Genomic DNA, 17,498 nt, shown 5'->3' on the forward strand with positions numbered 1-17,498 from the left:
TTATTCCTCCTTTACTGCATCCCTCGCTCCCTCACATTGACGAATTAACACACAATTTGCGTCCATATGAAATACTCTGGATTCCCTGCATTGTCCTTCTAAATCGAGATACGTTGCTACGGAAACGATAGGATTTTCTTTGGGGTTTTGAGTATCACTTTTCCGATGCATTATTCCTCCTTTACTACATCCCTCGCTCCCTCACATTGACGAATTAACACACAATTTGCGTCCATATGAAATACTCTGGATTCCCTGCATTGTCCTTCAAAATCGAGATACGTTTCTACGGAAACGATAGGATTTTCTTTGGGGTTCCGAGTAATTTTTTTCCGATGCATTATTCCTCCTTTACTGCATCCCTCGCTCCCTCACATTGACGAATTAACACACGATTTGCGTCCATATGAAATAGTCTGGATTCCCTGCATTGTCCTTCTAAATCGAGATACGTTTCTACGGGAACGATAGGATTTTCTTTTGGGTGTCGAGTATCTCTTTTCCGATGCATTATTCCTCCTTTACTGCATCCCTCGCTCCCTCACATTGCCGAATTAACACACAATTTGCGTCCATATGAAATACTCCGGATTCCCTGCATTGTCCTTCTAAATCGATATACGTTTCTACGGAGACGATAGGATTTTCTTTTGAGAGTCGAGTTTCTCCTTTCCGATGCATTATTCCTCCTTTACTGCATCCCTCGCTCCCTCACATTGACGAATTAACACACAATTTGCGTCCATATGAAATACTCTGGATTCCCTGCATTGTCCTTCTAAATCGAGATACGTTTCTACGGAAACGATAGGATTTTCTTTTGGGTGTCGAGTATCTCTTTTCCGATGTATTATTCCTCCTTTACTGCATCCCTCGCTCCCTCACATTGCCGAATTAACACACAATTTGCGTCCATATGAAATACTCTGGGTTCCCTGCATTATCTTTCTAAAACGAGATACGTTTCTACGGAAACGATAGGATTTTCTTTTGGGAGTCGAGTACCTCTTTTCCGATGCATTATTTCACCTTTACTGCATCCCTCGCTCCCTCACATTGACGAATTAACACACAATTTGCGTCCATATGAAATACTCTGGATTCCCTGCATTGTCCTTCTAAATCGAGATACATTGCTACGGAAACGATAGGATTTTCTTTGGGGTTTTGAGTATCACTTTTCCGATGCATTATTCCTCCTTTACTGCATCCCTCGCTCCCTCACATTGACGAATTAACACACAATTTGCGTCCATATGAAATACTCTGGATTCCCTGCATTGTCCTTCTAAATCGAGATACGTTTCTACGGAAACGATAGGATTTTCTTTGGGGTTCCGAGTATTTTTTTTCCGATGCATTATTCCTCCTTTACTGCATCCCTCGCTCCCTCACATTGACGAATTAACACACGATTTGCGTCCATATGAAATAGTCTGGATTCCCTGCATTGTCCTTCTAAATCGAGATACGTTTTCACGGAAACGATAGGATTTTCTTTGGGGTTCCGAGTATCTCTTTTCCGATGCATTATTCCTCCATTACTTCATCCCGCGCTCCCTCACATTGACGAATTAACACACAATTTGCGTCCATATGAAATACTCTGGATTCCGTGCATTGTCCATCTAAATCGAGATACGTTTCTACGGAGACAATAGGATTTTCTTTTGGGAGTCTAGTTTCTCTTTCCCGATGCATTATTCCTCCTTTACTGCATCCCTCGCCCCTCACATTGACGAATTAACACACAATTTGCGTCCATATGAAATACTCTGGATTACCTGCATTGTCCTTCTAAATCGAGAGACGTTTCTACGGAAACGATAGGATTTTCTTTGGGGTTCCGAGTATGTCTTTTACGATACATTATTCCTCCTTTACTGCATCCCTCGCTCCCTCACATTGCCGAATTAGCACACAATTTGCGTCCATATGAAATACTCTGGGTTCCTGCATTATCTTTCTAAAACGAGAAACGTTTCTACGGAAACGATAGGATTTTATTTTGGGAGTCGAGTATCTCTTTTCCGATGCATTATTCCTCCTTTACTGCATCCCTCGCTCCCTCACATTGACGAATTAACACACAATTTGCGTCCATATGAAATACTCTGGATTCCCTGCATTGTCATTCTAAATCGAGATACGTTTCTTCGGAAACGATAGGATTTTCTTTGGGGTTCCGAGTATCTCTTTTCCAATGCATTATTCCCCCTTTACTGCATCCCTCGCTCCCTCACATTGAGGAATTAACACACAATTTGCGTCCATATGAAATACTCTGGATTCCCTGCATTGTCCTTCTAAATCGAGATACATTGCTACGGAAACGATAGGATTTTCTTTGGGGTTTTGAGTATCACTTTTCCGATGCATTATTCCTCCTTTACTGCATCCCTCGCTCCCTCACATTAACGAATTAACACACAATTTGCGTCCATATGAAATACTCTGGATTCCCTGCATTGTCCTTCTAAATCGAGATACGTTTCTACGGAAACGATAGGATTTTCTTTGGGGTTCCGAGTATTTTTTTTCCGATGCATTATTCCTCCTTTACTGCATCCCTCGCTCCCTCACATTGACGAATTAACACACGATTTGCGTCCATATGAAATAGTCTGGATTCCCTGCATTGTCCTTCTAAATCGAGATACGTTTTCACGGAAACGATAGGATTTTCTTTGGGGTTCCGAGTATCTCTTTTCCGATGCATTATTCCTCCATTACTTCATCCCGCGCTCCCTCACATTGACGAATTAACACACAATTTGCGTCCATATGAAATACTCTGGATTCCGTGCATTGTCCATCTAAATCGAGATACGTTTCTACGGAGACAATAGGATTTTCTTTTGGGAGTCTAGTTTCTCTTTCCCGATGCATTATTCCTCCTTTACTGCATCCCTCGCCCCTCACATTGACGAATTAACACACAATTTGCGTCCATATGAAATACTCTGGATTACCTGCATTGTCCTTCTAAATCGAGAGACGTTTCTACGGAAACGATAGGATTTTCTTTGGGGTTCCGAGTATGTCTTTTACGATACATTATTCCTCCTTTACTGCATCCCTCGCTCCCTCACATTGCCGAATTAGCACACAATTTGCGTCCATATGAAATACTCTGGGTTCCTGCATTATCTTTCTAAAACGAGAAACGTTTCTACGGAAACGATAGGATTTTATTTTGGGAGTCGAGTATCTCTTTTCCGATGCATTATTCCTCCTTTACTGCATCCCTCGCTCCCTCACATTGACGAATTAACACACAATTTGCGTCCATATGAAATACTCTGGATTCCCTGAATTGTCATTCTAAATCGAGATACCTTTCTACAGAAACGATAGGATTTTCTTTTGGGAGTTGAGTATCTCTTTTCCGATGCATTATTCCTCTTTTAGTGCATCCCTCGCTCCCTCACATTGACGAATTAACACACAATTTGCGTCCATATGAAATACTCTGGATTCCCTGCATTGTCCTTCTAAATCGAGATATCTTTCTACGGAAACGACAGGATTTTCTTTGGGGTTCCGAGTAGCTCTTATCCGTTGCATTATTCCTCTTTTACTGCATCGCTCGCTCCCTAACATTGACGAATTAACACACAATTTGCGTCCATATGAAATACTCTGGATTCCCTGCGTTGTCCTTCTCAATCGAGATACGTTTCTACGGAAACGATAGGATTTTCTTTTGGGAGTCGAGTATCTCTTTATCGATGCATTATTCCTCCTTTACTGCATCCCTCGCTCCCTCACATTAACGAATTAACACACAATTTGCGTCCATATGAAATACTCTGGATTCCCTGCATTGTCCTTCTAAATCGAGATACGTTTCTACGGAAACGATAGGATTTTCTTTGGGGTTCCGAGTATCTCTTTTCCGATGCATTATTCCTCCTTTACTGCATCCCTCGCTCCCTCACATTGCCGAATTAACACACAATTTGCGTCCATATGAAATACTCTGGCTTCCGTGCATTATCTTTCCAAAACGAGATACGTTTCTATGGAAACGTTAGGATTATCTTTTGGGACTCGAGTATCTCTTTTCCGATGCATTATTCCTCCTTTACTGCATCCCTCGCTCCCTCACATTGACGAATTAACACACAATTTGCGTCCATATGAAATACTCTGGATTCTCTGCATTGTCCTTCTAAATCGAGATACGTTTCTACGGAAACGATAGGAATTTCTTTGGGTTACCGAGTATCTCTTTTCCGATGCATTATTCCTCCTTTACTGCATCCCTCGCTCCCTAACATTGACGAATTAACACACAATTTGCGTCCATATGAACTACTCCGGATTCCCTACATTGTCCTTCTAAATCGATATACGTTTCTACGGAGACGATAGGATTTTCTTTTGGGAGTCGAGTTTCTCTTTTCCGATGCATTATTCCTCCTTTAGTGCATCCCTCGCTCCCTCACATTGACGAATTAACACACAATTTGCGTCCATATGAAATACTCTGGATTCCCTGAATTGTCCTTCTAAATCGAGATACATTGCTACGGAAACGATAGGATTTTCTTTGGGGTTTTGAGTATCTCTTTTCCGTTGCATTATTCCTCCTTTACTGCATCCCTCGCTCCCTCACATTGACGTTTTAACACACAATTTGCGTCCATATGAAATACTCTGGATTCCCTGCATTGTCCTTCTAAATCGAGATACGTTTCTACGGAAACGATAGGATTTTCTTTGGGGTTCCGAGTATTTTTTTTCCGATGCATTATTCCTCCTTTACTGCATCCCTCGCTCCCTCACATTGACGAATTAACACACGATTTGCGTCCATATGAAATACTCTGGATTCCCTGCATTGTCCTTCTAAATCGAGATACGTTACTAGGGAAACGATAGGATTTTCTTTGGGGTTCCGTGTATCTCTTTTCCGATGCATTTTTCCTCCTTTACTGCATCCCTCGCTCCCTAACATTGACGAATTAACACACAATTTGCGTCCATATGAAATACTCTGGGTTCCCTGCATTATCTTTCTAAAACGAGATACGTTTCTACGGAAACGATAGGATTTTCTTTTGGGAGGCGAGTATCTCTTTTCCGATGCATTATTTCTCCTTTACTGCATCCCTCGCTCCCTCACATTGACGAATTAACACACAATTTGCGAACCATATGAAATACTCTGGATTCCCTGCATTGTCCTTCTAAATCGAGATACATTGCTAGGGAAACGATAGGATTTTCTTTGGGGTTTTGAGTATCTCTTTTCCGATGCATTATTCCTCCTTTACTGCGTCCCTCGCTCCCTCACATTGACGAATTAACACGCAATTTGCGTCCATATGAAATACTCTGGATTCCCTGCATTGTCCTTCTAAATCGAGATACGTTTCTACGGAAACGATAGGATTTTCTTTGGGGTTCCGAGTATTTTTTTTTCCGCTACATTATTCCTCCTTTACTGCATCCCTCGCTCCCTCACATTGACGAATTAACACACGATTTGCGTCCATATGAAATACTCTGGATTCCCTGCATTGTCCTTCTAAATCGAGATACGTTTCTACGGAAACGATAGGATTTTCTTTGGGGTTCCGAGTATCTCTTTTCCGATGCATTATTCCTCGTTTACTGCATCCCTCGCTCCCTCACATTGCCGAATTAACACACAATTTGCGTCCATCTGAAATACTCTGGGTTCCCTGCATTATCTTTCTAAAACGAGATACGTTTCTACGGAAACGATAGGATTTTCTTTTGGGAGTCGAGTATCTCTTTTCCGATGTATTATTCCTCCTTTACTGCATCCCTCGCTCCCTCACATTGACGAATTAACACACAATTTGCGTCCATATGAAATACTCTGGATTCCCTGCATTGTCCTTCTAAATCGAGATACATTGCTACGGAAACGATAGGATTTTCTTTGGGGTTTTGAGTATCTCTTTTCCGATGCATTATTCCTCCTTTACTGCATCCCTCGCTCCCTCACATTGACGAATTAACACACAATTTGCGTCCATATGAAATACTCTGGACTCCCTGCATTGTCCTTCTAAATCGAGATACGTTTATACGGAAACGAAAGGATTTTCTTTGGGGTTCCGAGTGTTTTTTTTCCGATGCATTATTCCTCCTTTACTGCAACCCTCGCTCCCTCACAGTGACGAATTAACACACGATTTGCGTCCATATGAAATACTCTGGATTCCCTGCATTGTCCTTCTAAATCGAGATACGTTTCTACGGAAACGATAGGATTTTCTTTGGGTTTCCGAGTATCTCTTTTCCGATGCATTATTCCTACTTTACTGCATCCCTCGCTCCCTAACATTGACGAATTAACACACAATTTGCGTCCATATGAAATACTCCGGATTCCCTGCATTGTCCTTCTAAATCGATATACGTTTCTACGGAGACGATAGGATTTTCTTTTGGGAGTCGAGTTTCTCTTTTCCGATGCATTATTCCTCCTTTACTGCATCCCTTGCTCCCTCACATTGACGAATTAACACACTATTTGCGTCCATATGAAATACTCTGGATTCCCTGCATTGTCCTTCTAAATCGAGATACGTTTCTACGGAAACGATAGGATTTTCTTTTGGGTGTCGAGTATCTCTTTTCCGATGCATTATTCCTCCTTTACTGCATCCCTCACTCCCTCACATTGCCGAATTAACGCACACTTTGCGTCCATATGAAATACTCTGGGTTCCCTGCATTATCTTTCTAAAAAGAGATACGTTTCTATGGAAACGATAGGATTTTCTTTTGGGAGTCGAGTATCTCTTTTCCGATGTATTATTCCTCCTTTACTGCATCCCTCGCTCCCTCACATTGACGAATTAACACACAATTTGCGTCCATATGAAATACTCCGGATTCCCTGCATTGTCCTTCTAAATCGAGATACGTTTCTACGGAAACGATAGGATTTTCTTTGGGGTTCCGAGTATTTTTTTTTCCGATGCATTATTCCTCCTTTACTGCATCCCTCGCTCCCTCACATTGACGAATTAACACTCGATTTGCGTCCATATGAAATAGTCTGGATTCCCTGCATTGTCCTTCTAAATCGAGATACGTTTCTACGGAAACGATAGGATTTTCTTTGGGGTTCCGAGTATTTTTTTTCCGATGCATTATTCCTCCTTTACTGCATCCCTCGCTCCCTCACATTGACGAATTAACACACAATTTGCGTCCATATGAAATACTCCGGATTCCCTGCATTGTCCTTCTAAATCGAGATACATTGCTACGGTAACGATAGGATTTTCTTTGGGGTTTTGAGTATCACTTTTCCGATGCATTATTCCTCCTTTACTGCATCCCTCGCTCCCTCACATTGACGAATTAACACACAATTTGCGTCCATATGAAATACTCTGGATTCCCTGCATTGTCCTTCTAAATCGAGATACGTTTCTATGGAAACGATAGGATTTTCTTTTGGGTGACGAGTCGATCTTTTCCGATGCATTATTCCTCCTTTACTGCATCCCTCGCTGCCTCACATTGCCGAATTAACACACAATTTGCGTCCATATGAAATACTCTGGGTTCCCTGCATTATCTTTCTAAAACGAGATACGTTTCTACGGAAACGATAGGATTTTCTTTTGGGAGTCGAGTATCTCTTTTCCGATGCATTATTTCACCTTTACTGCATCCCTCGATCCCTCACATTGACGAATTAACACACAATTTGCGTCCATATGAAATACTCTGGATTCCCTGCATTGTCTTTCTAAATCGAGATACGTTTCTACGGGAACGATAGGATTTTCTTTTGGGTGTCGAGTATCTCTTTTCCGATGCATTATTCCTCCTTTACTGCATCCCTCGCTCCCTCACATTGCCGAATTAACACACAATTTGCGTCCATATGAAATACTCCGGATTCCCTGCATTGTCCTTCTAAATCGATATACGTTTCTACGGAGACGATAGGATTTTCTTTTGAGAGTCGAGTTTCTCCTTTCCGATGCATTATTCCTCCTTTACTGCATCCCTCGCTCCCTCACATTGACAAATTAACACACAATTTGCGTCCATATGAAATACTCTGGATTCCCTGCATTGTCCTTCTAAATCGAGATACGTTTCTACGGAAACGATAGGATTTTCTTTTGGGTGTCGAGTATCTCTTTTCCGATGCATTATTCCTCCTTTACTGCATCCCTCGCTCCCTCACATTGCCGAATTAACACACAATTTGCGTCCATATGAAATACTCTGTGTTCCCTGCATTATCTTTCTAAAACGAGATACGTTTCTACGGAAACGATAGGATTTTCTTTTGGGAGTCGAGTACCTCTTTTCCGATGCATTATTTCACCTTTACTGCATCCCTCGCTCCCTCACATTGACGAATTAACACACAATTTGCGTCCATATGAAACACTCTGGATTCCCTGCATTGTCCTTCTAAATCGAGATACATTCCTACGGAAACGATAGGATTTTCTTTGGGGTTTTGAGTATCACTTTTCCGATGCATTAATCCTCCTTTACTGCATCCCTCGCTCCCTCACATTGACGAAATAACACACAATTTGCGTCCATATGAAATACTCTGGATTCCCTGCATTGTCCTTCTAAATCGAGATACGTTTCTACGGAAACGATAGGATTTTCTTTGGGGTTCCGAGTATTTTTTTTCCGATGCATTATTCCTCCTTTACTGCATCCCTCGCTCCCTCACATTGACGAATTAACACACGATTTGCGTCCATATGAAATAGTCTGGATTCCCTGCATTGTCCTTCTAAATCGAGATACGTTTCTACGGAAACGATAACATTTTCTTTGGGGTTCCGAGTATCTCTTTTCCGATGCATTATTCCTCCTTTACTGCATCCCTCGCTCCCTCACATTGACGAATTAACACACAATTTGCGTCTATATGAAATACTCTGGATTCCCTGCATTGTCCTTCTAAATCGAGATACATTGCTACTGAAACGATAGGATTTTCTTTGGGGTTTTGAGTATCTCTTTTCCGATGCATTATTCCTCCTTTACTGCATCCCTCGCTCCCTCACATTGACGAATTAACACACAATTTGCGTCCATATGAAATACTCTGGATTCCCTGCATTGTCCTTCTAAATCGAGATACGTTTATACGGAAACGAAAGGATTTTCTTTGGGGTTCCGAGTGTTTTTTTTCCGATGCATTATTCCTCCTTTACTGCAACCCTCGCTCCCTCACAGTGACGAATTAACACACGATTTGCGTCCATATGAAATACTCTGGATTCCCTGCATTGTCCTTCTAAATCGAGATACATTGCTACGGAAACGATAGGATTTTCTTTTGGGAGTCGAGTATCTCTTTTCCGATGTATTATTCCTCCTTTACTGCATCCCTCGCTCCCTCACATTGACGAATTAACACACAATTTGCGTCCATATGTAATACTCTGGATTCCCTGCATTGTCCTTCTAAATCGAGATACATTGCTACGGAAACGATAGGATTTTCTTTGGGGTTTTGAGTATCTCTTTTCCGATGCATTATTCCTCCTTTACTGCATCCCTCGCTCCCTCACATTGACGAATTAACACACAATTTGCGTCCATATGAAATACTCTGGATTCCCTGCATTGTCCTTCTAAATCGAGATACGTTTATACGGAAACGAAAGGATTTTCTTTGGGGTTCCGAGTGTTTTTCTTCCGATGCATTATTCCACCTTTACTGCAACCCTCGCTCCCTCACAGTGACGAATTAACACACGATTTGCGTCCATATGAAATACTCTGGATTCCCTGCATTGTCCTTCTAAATCGAGATACGTTTCTACGGAAACGATAGGATTTTCTTTGGGTTTCCGAGTATCTCTTTTCCGATGCATTATTCCTACTTTACTGCATCCCTCGCTCCCTAACATTGACGAATTAACACACAATTTGCGTCCATATGAAATACTCCGGATTCCCTGCATTGTCCTTCTAAATCGATATACGTTTCTACGGAGACGATAGGATTTTCTTTTGGGAGTCGAGTTTCTCTTTTCCGATGCATTATTCCTCCTTTACTGCATCCCTTGCTCCCTCACATTGACGAATTAACACACTATTTGCGTCCATATGAAATACTCTGGATTCCCTGCATTGTCCTTCTAAATCGAGATACGTTTCTACGGAAACGATAGGATTTTCTTTTGGGTGTCGAGTATCTCTTTTCCGATGCATTATTCCTCCTTTACTGCATCCCTCACTCCCTCACATTGCCGAATTAACACACAATTTGCGTCCATATGAAATACTCTGGGTTCCCTGCATTATCTTTCTAAAAAGAGATACGTTTCTATGGAAACGATAGGATTTTCTTTTGGGAGTCGCGTATCTCTTTTCCGATGTATTATTCCTCCTTTACTGCATCCCTCGCTCCCTCACATTGACGAATTAACACACGATTTGCGTCCATATGAAATAGTCTGGATTCCCTGCATTGTCCTTCTAAATCGAGATACGTTTCTACGGAAACGATAGGATTTTCTTTGGGGTTCCGAGTATTTTTTTTCCGATGCATTATTCCTCCTTTACTGCATCCCTCGCTCCCTCACATTGACGAATTAACACACAATTTGCGTCCATATGAAATACTCCGGATTCCCTGCATTGTCCTTCTAAATCGAGATACATTGCTACGGTAACGATAGGATTTTCTTTGGAGTTTTGAGTATCACTTTTCCGATGCATTATTCCTCCTTTACTGCATCCCTCGCTCCCTCACATTGACGAATTAACACACAATTTGCGTCCATATGAAATACTCTGGATTCCCTGCATTGTCCTTCTAAATCGAGATACGTTTCTACGGAAACGATAGGATTTTCTTTTGGGTGTCGAGTCGATCTTTTCCGATGCATTATTCCTCCTTTACTGCATCCCTCGCTGCCTCACATTGCCGAATTAACACACAATTTGCGTCCATATGAAATACTCTGGGTTCCCTGCATTATCTTTCTAAAACGAGATACGTTTCTACGGAAACGATACGATTTTCTTTTGGGAGTCGAGTATCTCTTTTCCGATGCATTATTTCACCTTTACTGCATCCCTCGCTCCCCCACATTGACGAATTAACACACAATTTGCGTCCATATGAAATACTCTGGATTCCCTGCATTGTCTTTCTAAATCGAGATACGTTTCTACGGGAACGATAGGATTTTCTTTTGGGTGTCGAGTATCTCTTTTCCGATGCATTATTCCTCCTTTACTGCATCCCTCGCTCCCTCACATTGCCGAATTAACACACAATTTGCGTCCATATGAAATACTCCGGATTCCCTGCATTGTCCTTCTAAATCGATATACGTTTCTACGGAGACGATAGGATTTTCTTATGAGAGTCGAGTTTCTCCTTTCCGATGCATTATTCCTCCTTTACTGCATCCCTCGCTCCCTCACATTGACGAATTAACACACAATTTGCGTCCATATGAAATACTCTGGATTCCCTGCATTGTCCTTCTAAATCGAGATACGTTTCTACGGAAACGATAGGATTTTCTTTTGGGTGTCGAGTATCTCTTTTCCGATGCATTATTCCTCCTTTACTGCATCCCTCGCTCCCTCACATTGCCGAATTAACACACAATTTGCGTCCATATGAAATACTCTGGGTTCCCTGCATTATCTTTCTAAAACGAGATACGTTTCTACGGAAACGATAGGATTTTCTTTTGGGAGTCGAGTACCTCTTTTCCGATGCATTATTTCACCTTTACTGCATCCCTCGCTCCCTCACATTGACGAATTAACACACAATTTGCGTCCATATGAAACACTCTGGATTCCCTGCATTGTCCTTCTAAATCGAGATACATTGCTACGGAAACGATAGGATTTTCTTTGGGGTTTTGAGTATCACTTTTCCGATGCATTATTCCTCCTTTACTGCATCCCTCGCTCCCTCACATTGACGAAATAACACACAATTTGCGTCCATATGAAATACTCTGGATTCCCTGCATTGTCCTTCTAAATCGAGATACGTTTCTACGGAAACGATAGGATTTTCTTTGGGGTTCCGAGTATTTTTTTTCCGATGCATTATTCCTCCTTTACTGCATCCCTCGCTCCCTCACATTGACGAATTAACACACGATTTGCGTCCATATGAAATAGTCTGGATTCCCTGCATTGTCCTTCTAAATCGAGATACGTTTCTACGGAAACGATAACATTTTCTTTGGGGTTCCGAGTATCTCTTTTCCGATGCATTATTCCTCCTTTACTGCATCCCTCGCTCCCTCACATTGACGAATTAACACACAATTTGCGTCTATATGAAATACTCTGGATTCCCTGCATTGTCCTTCTAAATCGAGATACATTGCTACGGAAACGATAGGATTTTCTTTGGGGTTTTGAGTATCTCTTTTCCGATGCATTATTCCTCCTTTACTGCATCCCTCGCTCCCTCACATTGACGAATTAACACACAATTTGCGTCCATATGAAATACTCTGGATTCCCTGCATTGTCCTTCTAAATCGAGATACGTTTATACGGAAACGAAAGGATTTTCTTTGGGGTTCCGAGTGTTTTTTTTCCGATGCATTATTCCTCCTTTACTGCAACCCTCGCTCCCTCACAGTGACGAATTAACACACGATTTGCGTCCATATGAAATACTCTGGATTCCCTGCATTGTCCTTCTAAATCGAGATACATTGCTACGGAAACGATAGGATTTTCTTTTGGGAGTCGAGTATCTCTTTTCCGATGTATTATTCCTCCTTTACTGCATCCCTCGCTCCCTCACATTGACGAATTAACACACAATTTGCGTCCATATGTAATACTCTGGATTCCTGCATTGTCCTTCTAAATCGAGATACATTGCTACGGAAACGATAGGATTTTCTTTGGGGTTTTGAGTATCTCTTTTCCGATGCATTATTCCTCCTTTACTGCATCCCTCGCTCCCTCACATTGACGAATTAACACACAATTTGCGTCCATATGAAATACTCTGGATTCCCTGCATTGTCCTTCTAAATCGAGATACGTTTATACGGAAACGAAAGGATTTTCTTTGGGGTTCCGAGTGTTTTTCTTCCGATGCATTATTCCACCTTTACTGCAACCCTCGCTCCCTCACAGTGACGAATTAACACACGATTTGCGTCCATATGAAATACTCTGGATTCCCTGCATTGTCCTTCTAAATCGAGATACGTTTCTACGGAAAAGATAGGATTTTCTTTGGGTTTCCGAGTATCTCTTTTCCGATGCATTATTCCTACTTTACTGCATCCCTCGCTCCCTAACATTGACGAATTAACACACAATTTGCGTCCATATGAAATACTCCGGATTCCCTGCATTGTCCTTCTAAATCGATATACGTTTCTACGGAGACGATAGGATTTTCTTTTGGGAGTCGAGTTTCTCTTTTCCGATGCATTATTCCTCCTTTACTGCATCCCTTGCTCCCTCACATTGACGAATTAACACACTATTTGCGTCCATATGAAATACTCTGGATTCCCTGCATTGTCCTTCTAAATCGAGATACGTTTCTACGGAAACGATAGGATTTTCTTTTGGGTGTCGAGTATCTCTTTTCCGATGCATTATTCCTCCTTTACTGCATCCCTCACTCCCTCACATTGCCGAATTAACACACAATTTGCGTCCATATGAAATACTCTGGGTTCCCTGCATTATCTTTCTAAAAAGAGATACGTTTCTATGGAAACGATAGGATTTTCTTTTGGGAGTCGCGTATCTCTTTTCCGATGTATTATTCCTCCTTTACTGCATCCCTCGCTCCCTCACATTGACGAATTAACACACGATTTGCGTCCATATGAAATAGTCTGGATTCCCTGCATTGTCCTTCTAAATCGAGATACGTTTCTACGGAAACGATAGGATTTTCTTTGGGGTTCCGAGTATTTTTTTTCCGATGCATTATTCCTCCTTTACTGCATCCCTCGCTCCCTCACATTGACGAATTAACACACAATTTGCGTCCATATGAAATACTCCGGATTCCCTGCATTGTCCTTCTAAATCGAGATACACTGCTACGGTAACGATAGGATTTTCTTTGGAGTTTTGAGTATCACTTTTCCGATGCATTATTCCTCCTTTACTGCATCCCTCGCTCCCTCACATTGACGAATTAACACACAATTTGCGTCCATATGAAATACTCTGGATTCCCTGCATTGTCCTTCTAAATCGAGATACGTTTCTACGGAAACGATAGGATTTTCTTTTGGGTATCGAGTCGATCTTTTCCGATGCATTATTCCTCCTTTACTGCATCCCTCGCTGCCTCACATTGCCGAATTAACACACAATTTGCGTCCATATGAAATACTCTGGGTTCCCTGCATTATCTTTCTAAAACGAGATACGTTTCTACGGAAACGATAGGATTTTCTTTTGGGAGTCGAGTATCTCTTTTCCGATGCATTATTTCACCTTTACTGCATCCCTCGCTCCCCCACATTGACGAATTAACACACAATTTGCGTCCATATGAAATACTCTGGATTCCCTGCATTGTCTTTCTAAATCGAGATACGTTTCTACGGGAACGATAGGATTTTCTTTTGGGTGTCGAGTATCTCTTTTCCGATGCATTATTCCTCCTTTACTGCATCCCTCGCTCCCTCACATTGCCGAATTAACACACAATTTGCGTCCATATGAAATACTCCGGATTCCCTGCATTGTCCTTCTAAATCGATATACGTTTCTACGGAGACGATAGGATTTTCTTATGAGAGTCGAGTTTCTCCTTTCCGATGCATTATTCCTCCTTTACTGCATCCCTCGCTCCCTCACATTGACGAATTAACACACAATTTGCGTCCATATGAAATACTCTGGATTCCCTGCATTGTCCTTCTAAATCGAGATACGTTTCTACGGAAACGATAGGATTTTCTTTTGGGTGTCGAGTATCTCTTTTCCGATGCATTATTCCTCCTTTACTGCATCCCTCGCTCCCTCACATTGCCGAATTAACACACAATTTGCGTCCATATGAAATACTCTGGGTTCCCTGCATTATCTTTCTAAAACGAGATACGTTTCTACGGAAACGATAGGATTTTCTTTTGGGAGTCGAGTACCTCTTTTCCGATGCATTATTTCACCTTTACTGCATCCCTCGCTCCCTGACATTGACGAATTAACACACAATTTGCGTCCATATGAAACACTCTGGATTCCCTGCATTGTCCTTCTAAATCGAGATACATTGCTACGGAAACGATAGGATTTTCTTTGGGGTTTTGAGTATCACTTTTCCGATGCATTATTCCTCCTTTACTGCATCCCTCGCTCCCTCACATTGACGAAATAACACACAATTTGCGTCCATATGAAATACTCTGGATTCCCTGCATTGTCCTTCTAAATCGAGATACGTTTCTACGGAAACGATAGGATTTTCTTTGGGGTTCCGAGTATTTTTTTTCCGATGCATTATTCCTCCTTTACTGCATCCCTCGCTCCCTCACATTGACGAATTAACACACGATTTGCATCCATATGAAATAGTCTGGATTCCCTGCATTGTCCTTCTAAATCGAGATACGTTTCTACGGAAACGATAACATTTTCTTTGGGGTTCCGAGTATCTCTTTTCCGATGCATTATTCCTCCTTTACTGCATCCCTCGCTCCCTCACACTGACGAATTAACACACAATTTGCGTCCATATGAAATACTCTGGATTCCCTGCATTGTCCTTCTAAATCGAGATACCTTTCTACAGAAACGATAGGATTTTCTTTTGGGAGTTGAGTATCTCTTTTCCGATGCATTATTCCTCTTTTAGTGCATCCCTCGCTCCCTCACATTGACGAATTAACACACAATTTGCGTCCATATGAAATACTCTGGATTCCCTGCATTGTCCTTCTAAATCGAGATACCTTTCTACGGAAACGACAGGATTTTCTTTGGGGTTCCGAGTAGCTCTTATCCGTTGCATTATTCCTCCTTTACTGCATCGCTGGCTCCCTAACATTGACGAATTAACACACAATTTGCGTCCATATGAAATACTCTGGATTCCCTGCGTTGTCCTTCTCAATCGAGATACGTTTCTACGGAAACGATAGGATTTTCTTTTGGGAGTCGAGTACCTCTTTTCCGATGCATTATTTCACCTTTACTGCATCCCTCGCTCCCTCACATTGACGAATTAACACACAATTTGCGTCCATATGAAATACTCTGGATTCCCTGCATTGTCCTTCTAAATCGAGATACATTGCTACGGAAACGATAGGATTTTCTTTGGGGTTTTGAGTATCACTTTTCCGATGCATTATTCCTCCTTTACTGCATCCCTCGCTCCCTCACATTGACGAATTAACACACAATTTGCGTCCATATGAAATACTCTGGATTTCCTGCGTTGTCCTTCTAAATCGAGATACGTTTCTACAGAAACGATAGGATTTTCTTTGGGGTTCCGAGTATTTTTTTTCCGATGCATTATTCACCTTTACTGCATCCCTCGCTCCCTCACATTGACGAATTAACACACGATTTGCGTCCATATGAAATAGTCTGGATTCCCTGCATTGTCCTTCTAAATCGAGATACGTTTCTACGGAAATGATAGGATTTTCTTTGGGGTTCCGAGTATCTCTTTTCCGATGCATTATTCCTCCATTACTTCATCCCGCGCTCCCTCACATTGACGAATTAACACACAATTTGCGTCCATATGAAATACTCTGGATTCCGTGCATTGTCCATCTAAATCGAGATACGTTTCTACGGAGACAATAGGATTTTCTTTTGGGAGTCGAGTTTCTCTTTCCCGATGCATTATTCCTCCTTTACTGCATCCCTCGCCCCTCACATTGACGAATTAACACACAATTTGCGTCCATATGAAATACTCTGGATTCCCTGCATTGTCCTTCTAAATCGAGATACGTTTCTACGGAAACGATAGGATTTTCTTATGGGAGTCGAGTATCTCTTTTCCGATGCATTATTCCTCCTTTACTTCATCCCTCGCTCCCTCACATTGACGAATTAACACACAATTTGCGTCCATATGAAATACTCTGGATTCCCTGCATTGTCCTTCTAAATCGAGATACGTTTCTACGGAACCGATAGGATTTTCTTTGGGGTTCCGAGTATCTCTTTTCCGATGCATTATTCCTCCTTTACTGCATCCCTCGATCCCTCACATTGACGAATTAACAGACAATTTGCGTCCATATGAAATACTCTGGATTCCCTGCATTGTCCTTCTAAATCGAGATACGTTGCTACGGAAACGATAGGATTTTCTTTGGGGTTCCGAGTATCTCTTTTCCGATGCATTATTCCTCCTTTACTGCATCCCTCGCTCCCTCACATTGCCGAATTAACACACAATTTGCGTCCATATGAAATACTCTGGCTTCCGTGCATTATCTTTCCAAAACGAGATACGTTTCTATGGAAACGTTAGGATTATCTTTTGGGACTCGAGTATCTCTTTT

The sequence above is a fragment of the Schistocerca nitens genome, chromosome 1 (assembly GCF_023898315.1).
Source record: "Schistocerca nitens isolate TAMUIC-IGC-003100 chromosome 1, iqSchNite1.1, whole genome shotgun sequence".
Taxonomy (NCBI): domain Eukaryota; kingdom Metazoa; phylum Arthropoda; class Insecta; order Orthoptera; family Acrididae; genus Schistocerca; species Schistocerca nitens.